Source organism: Mauremys mutica, chromosome 11 (assembly GCF_020497125.1).
Source record: "Mauremys mutica isolate MM-2020 ecotype Southern chromosome 11, ASM2049712v1, whole genome shotgun sequence".
NCBI classification, from domain to species: domain Eukaryota; kingdom Metazoa; phylum Chordata; order Testudines; family Geoemydidae; genus Mauremys; species Mauremys mutica.
In genome coordinates, this window is record NC_059082.1 from 5,506,523 (window position 1) to 5,512,659 (window position 6,137).

A 6,137-nucleotide genomic window follows, 5' to 3' on the forward strand; every position below is an offset into this window, starting at 1 on the left:
TGGGTTTAATCTTCGCTTTAGTGACAGTTAATTGCCATGTTCTTCGACTGACTTCTGCTTAGAGCAATGGCCTACATTATAACCAGCCCTAGACGAATGCTCATGCAAGAGCACTCTTCTTCAGAAAGGGTCATTAAGACAGTTCTCTCTCATTAAAGAGAGCTTTATTTTCCTTCCAGGTGTCATTCATTAGGACAGGGCTTGATGTTCAGACTATCATCTTGACAAAAGGCCATTGGCCAAGACATCAATGCCTATCCTAATAGAGGACACCTGTAAATAAGCCTCTCTTCAATGGAAGAGACCCTGCTCTTAGAAGAAGGCATATTAATAATGATTTATTTAGTACTGAATTCAATGGATCCTAATATCTAAAGACAAAATAGCTCCTATTCAGTCCTTGACTTCATTAACACTAAAGAAACAAATATAAAAGCTTTGATAGAGCAGCTTGGAAGAAATAACCATATAGATTTGTTGGTGCACTAGAAAGTAAACAACTGAAATTTACATGTGCTATATCTATTGATCAGAAGCAGCTTACTGAAATGACAAAATGTCTCTATGCACCTTTCCTTGAAATCATGGACTTCAGTCATTTGATTAAGTTAGACCATGTATTCTAAGAAGAAATCACAGAAAAGGAAGGCACAGTTATGCATCAACAAGAAAGCAATGTTTTAGCTTTGTGCAGCCCCTAGCACAATGGTATCGCTCTTTATCAGAGCTATCGTAGTGTTACCATAATATAAATAACTGATAATAATACAAATGGTGAAGTTAAGAAATCTGGTGTCAATAGGAATTAGTGTATTCATGATCTCACAATCTCCCCTGGGCAGAATTCATGAAGGACTTTTTATAAACATTCAGACAAGTTATTCTTGCTTTCAGACTACTTCTTCTGCCCATCCATCGAGCTGAGACACAGATTTGGAAAGATGTTGAGAACATGCTTAGTTTAGTTATCTTGTTGCCAGTAGGATATTGGCAGTGAGCTGTCACCTTCCCCATAACACTGAACAAAGATCAGCTGTCACTGTTTATCCCAAATGATCAGTTTCTTGCAGTTGCAGGGAATCACTAGGAAGGCTGATCTGTTGTTGTCATTTTATCAATGGACTCCTTTTTAAAATATAACTTGTTGAGGTTGGTGGATACATATTGCATAGTTGCTGTCACAATTCAAGGCAATTGCAGATGTATTCCCCCTGTGGTCCACAAAGGGCAACCAACCTCAGGCTTTCAGCTCCCAGCCATCATCTCTTGGGCAGAGACTTATGTCTCTCTCCCTCCTGACCTAAGTTCCCTCTAAGCTGCGCGGTCACACAGCAGGCTATCAAGGGCCACACAGGTGGGGAGAGGTGCCTCTCCCGTGGCCCCAGCCCTGGAGCTGCCATGGCCGGGGAGAGGCACGCTCCCTCAGCCCTGGGCTGCTGCAGCGAGAGAGGGCTGAGGGGAGTCCTCTCTCCTCACTGCAGCCTGGTGGCAGCCTGAACCCCAAACCTCTCATCCCCAGCCCCACCCCAGAGCTCCCAGCCAGAGCCCTCACCCCCACACTCCAAACCCCTCAGCCCCAGCCCCGCTACACATCACTCCATATTGGTGCACATAAAATTCATTCCACATATGGATGCAAAAAATTAGAGGGAATATTGCTCCTGACCAGGCTTTTTCCAGGCTGCACAGTTCCCTGCCTACACTAAGTTCTCCAGCCAAGTAGACTGCCTAAGCAATTACAAGAAAAGATTTTTTTTTTTAAACAGGATCTACACGCATGCTAATAAGCTCACCAGAAATCACCCCAACTGCAACAGCAGCTCTGGCAAGTGAACAGTCCTTCAAAATCTGGTGGACCTTGCTGCCTCTCTGATCTGTCTGTGCTCAAGTCACAGATAATAATTTCAGTACTGTCTGCTGTTTGCAAACGTAAAACTTTCTTCCAAAGAATTACAATGGGTCTTACCGTAACATGCAGTGTAAACAAATAAACTTGGGCATGATACCTAGGGAGGGGTGGACTCTCCATCCTTAGAGGTTTTTAAGGCCTGGCTTGACAAAGCCCTGGCTGGGATGATTTAGTTGGGGTTGGTCTTGCTTTGAGCAGGGGGTTGAAGTAGATGACCTCCTGAGGTCTCTTCCAACCCTGAGATTCTATGATTCTATGATATCAGAGCAGCCTTTGATTTACATTCTCACTCTGAGCTCCCACTAGCATGCTTATTATTTTTGTGTTTTTGATTTGTATGTAAATAATACTGATCACAAATGAACAAACATCTCAGCAGAATCTGCTCCCGGATCCCTTTGTGTAGACCGGCAGAGGAGAGAAGAGGTGCAGAAAGTCCTTTTCCACTTGCACAACTACTCAATGTGTAGCAGAATGCTGCAACTTGAGTAGTGTTAGTACAATCAGAGTTACCAGAGCCCCCCACAGAGGGCGGAGTCACATCCATAGCCCCACTACCTTCCTCACTGACCATCCATCAAGTGCACTGTTGGGGGAAGCACACCCTGCACTCATAAAAAGTGTAGTAGTTGCCATCTCCATATATGCCTCGCATTCTGCTTGCCACTGTTCTTTCTGTAGGCTTGTCTGCCTCCAACATGGCACTGGCTTTAAAGGCCACGATAAAGCCCTTACAGCAGAGGACACACATATTGTTAAGCAATATTCACAAGTTACAGAGAATAACATTTAGCAAAGACTAGGAGTGGCTGCTAAGAGCATTGAGTATGGACCAGAAAGCATCCCAGAGGATCACTACATCCTTTTGCTAATGCTCTTCACTTGGAGTTGCCAAATACTTGACAGTATTGGCTTGCATTGACAATGGCTTGCATCACTCCCATTCCCATGCACCAGCTTGCTCAGAGTCAAGCATGATCCAACTGGCTCAAACAGCCTTGAAAATGAACGATTCTCTCACCTCCAGGAGTGGTTCCTCCGGGTCAGGGCTGAGGCACATGGACTAGGAAGCAGTGGGGAAGCTTGTATTGCTCATACTGTCCCTTCTTGGTGGGTAAGTCGATGTTTCCAGCCAATCCTGGATCCTTCATGATCCCTAAAGAAAATCCATACACAAGGGAAGATCAGTGCAAAGATGGCAACCAGGGAAGAGGCACCTACAACTTTCTCTGTGGGAGAGAAAATAGGGAGCTTGGTCCTTTGAGATGCAGCCTTTAATTATCCAAACAAATCATTTACCAGGGAGTTAAAGGGATGACAGGAATGGCCTGGATCACATCACAGAGCATGTAAAGAAATTGTGGAAGTGCCACAACTCTTCTGACCACCAGCTTCCTAGCTTTACAATAGCCCTCCCCTGCTTATATTAACAAAAGAGGCCTCTTCATGCCTTCCACTGGCCCCATACCACATTATTCTGACACACTTCTAAATCCTTTATCTGGGGATTGGCCTATTTAAAAATGTTTAGTTCTCTTTCCCTACTCTGTGATTTTTTTGCCAAGCCTTTTAGTGCAGCATCATGCACACGCCTCCACTGCTGATTTTATAGCCAACTCTAGACTTCCAAAATAACTCCAGCTGTTTGTGAAAGTCTGTTTTGGAAATATGAGATTGATCCTGCACCACTGAAGTCAATGGCAAAACTGGCATTTATTTCAGTGGGAGTTGGACCAGGCCCTACATTCGTGGATGGTATGTTTTTAATCAGGGCTCCTTTACTTTGAAAAGGAAATTATTTGTACTACATTAGTATTCATTGTCCACCTACACAGGATATGAAATTAGCAGTAACAAAAAGGTTACGTGTATTTGTGCCAAAAGGGCTTGCTCCTTGCAGAGGAGGTCTTGGTGATGATGGTGTCTCTTGGATTTACAAAACTGTATCTGTTCCAAGAAATTAAACAAAAAAAAGCCATCATTCAGTGGGCTCTGAGGAATCTAACCTGTTTTGTTTGGTAATAGACAGCTCAGTGGAGAGATCTGTGAATATTATTTAATCCTAAAACAGACCCAGCGAATGAAAAACAAAAATAAAGCATGAGTAAAAGGCTGGAGGATAAGTGAGGGGCTGAAGCCCATCTGATCTGGTTTACTCAAGAACATCACTTCAGTTAAACAGAGAAGTGTCATCCTGCAAAGCATCTATTAAGAACACAAGAGTTCTTTGTGCCCGTGCAAATAAAAATATATGGTCTTTCCTATATAAGATGTTTCATTCAATACTGGTGAAATGTGCAGCCCTACAGACTAAAGTCCACTAAGGTCTAATCCAAAGCCCATTTACATTAATGGAAAGATCCCATTGACTTCAATGGCTTTTGGATCAAATTCTCAATACACATTGCAGGTACAGCACAAAGAGCAATAGTGAAAGCTTCCCCTCCCACCCACTCCACTACCAAGAAGCCTCAACTCTGACCTAGAGGGACCAACTCTCAGGGTGAGACAGGGGTTTGGTCTCCAGGTCCCATCTCCCCATCTCCGGAGAGACTTCCAACAAGGTCAACAAAACCCAGACTGAATGTCTTTCTGAAACATTCTCCAGTTCAACCACAAGTGATGGGGCTTAGTAAGGTTCGCTTATGTGGTAAGAAAGAACAGTTCCCTTAGTGCAGAACTCACTGGCTGAGATTCAATGGCCTGCATTTTGCAGGAGGTCAGACTAGATGACCACAGTGGTTCCTTCTTGCACGGAAATCTATGAATTCATGCCACTTGCAGGGTTGTTTTTTGTAGAGTGGACATTCATCCACTAGGATCTGGACCATCAAACTCACATCACATAGGCCAATTACCACCTGAGATTGCAAACTGGGGCTTGGAATTGATTAAGAGGGGCCCTTTGACAAATCTGTTTCTAGTGCCAGCTGGAACCAGAAACTGTGGGGCAGGTGAAAAGGGAAATTCTTTATCAAAACATTATTTCAACTTCTTCAGTCCTCAAGCCTGTTTGATTTGGTTTGAGCTGCAGGCAAATGTGCCTGTCACTGGGGGATTTTCATTGGAACCAATTAACTCATCTCTAGCTGAAAGGTGTTTGTTGTTTTTCAATAAAAGAAAAGGAATCCCAGGCTATATTAAATTGGGACATATAAAAATATATTTGTCATTAACCCCGTTCAGATTCAGTCTGACACTGCAAAGCACCCAGAAAAACCAAATAGTTGCAGGACTGGATACTGCCCAAGTGAATATGCCTCCAAATCCTCAGATTGAATTAACTGTAGAGGGGAAAGCTGCCTTTTTATGGGAGGAGAGGAAAGAAGAAATAATTAAAAGGTACATTTTAATCCTGCTCAGGCCTGAATGGCCAACCAATGGAATGGCATGATGGAGAGCATGTAGTAGACATTTGGTATATATCCATAGCCATTAAATTAGTCAAAGTCACAGTGTAAAGGAGAGACTACACAAGATTCTATTTCATTATACCTGATCCAGCACAAAAACTGGTCCAGAAAAGACCTTCATTTTTTAAAAATATCTCCTACATCCTGAGGACACAAATTTTCCTCTATTCATGGTACTTTTAACACAACTTTCTCAGGCAAATGAATACCAGCATATAAGGTCTGTATTCCAGCACACAAGGAGGTCAATGATCTCAGATCACTGCATGAATTAGTCTTAACAGGAAGATATAAATAGGCATATATTGTATAAATATACCTATGAGCATAACTCTTTGAGTAGGAGCAGGTAGCTTCCCCAACCTGCTCCATACACAATCCATACAAGCTGTAGCAGCTCAAAACTTACTCCCTATCCTGGTGTTTTGTTTTGTTTTGTTTTGTTTGCAAGAGGATCACAAAACCCAGCTTTCTCCCAGGGTTCCTACCCCAAAACTGCTCAGCTCATACCCTAGGTCCTCCCTCTAGAAAGCCACTCCCAGGTCCCTTATAACCAAATAAGGGGCCATCTGCAACAGTGAGTCAATAATGATCAAGCTAACAGGGTGAGTTTTCAGACAAACACTGCCATATCAGAGGCCTGGATGACTCAATGGATTAGTAATGATATATGGAGATTATCTCTATGTTGCCAGTTTAAATGCAGCTCAGATTAAGTCTCAGTCCAATTCAACATGGACAAGTATCTCCATCATTGAAACAATCACCACAGTTGGCACCAATTGGCAATTTCATTGGAAGACTCAGAAGAGAGA

At 43.0% G+C, this 6,137-nt stretch overlaps 1 long non-coding RNA gene across 1 annotated transcript in view; it reads right to left on the reverse strand.

The window, feature by feature from the left end:
• Positions 1 to 5,748, reverse strand: part of LOC123344467 — a 59,535-nt gene extending 53,787 nt beyond the window's left edge. The window contains exons 1-2 of the long non-coding RNA XR_006572562.1: positions 5,642 to 5,748; positions 2,931 to 3,065 (exon numbers count right to left, since the gene is read on the reverse strand). This is a non-coding gene — a long non-coding RNA (uncharacterized LOC123344467). The remainder of the gene's footprint in view (positions 1 to 2,930; positions 3,066 to 5,641) is intronic.
• Between the last annotated feature and the right edge of the window lie 389 nt (positions 5,749 to 6,137).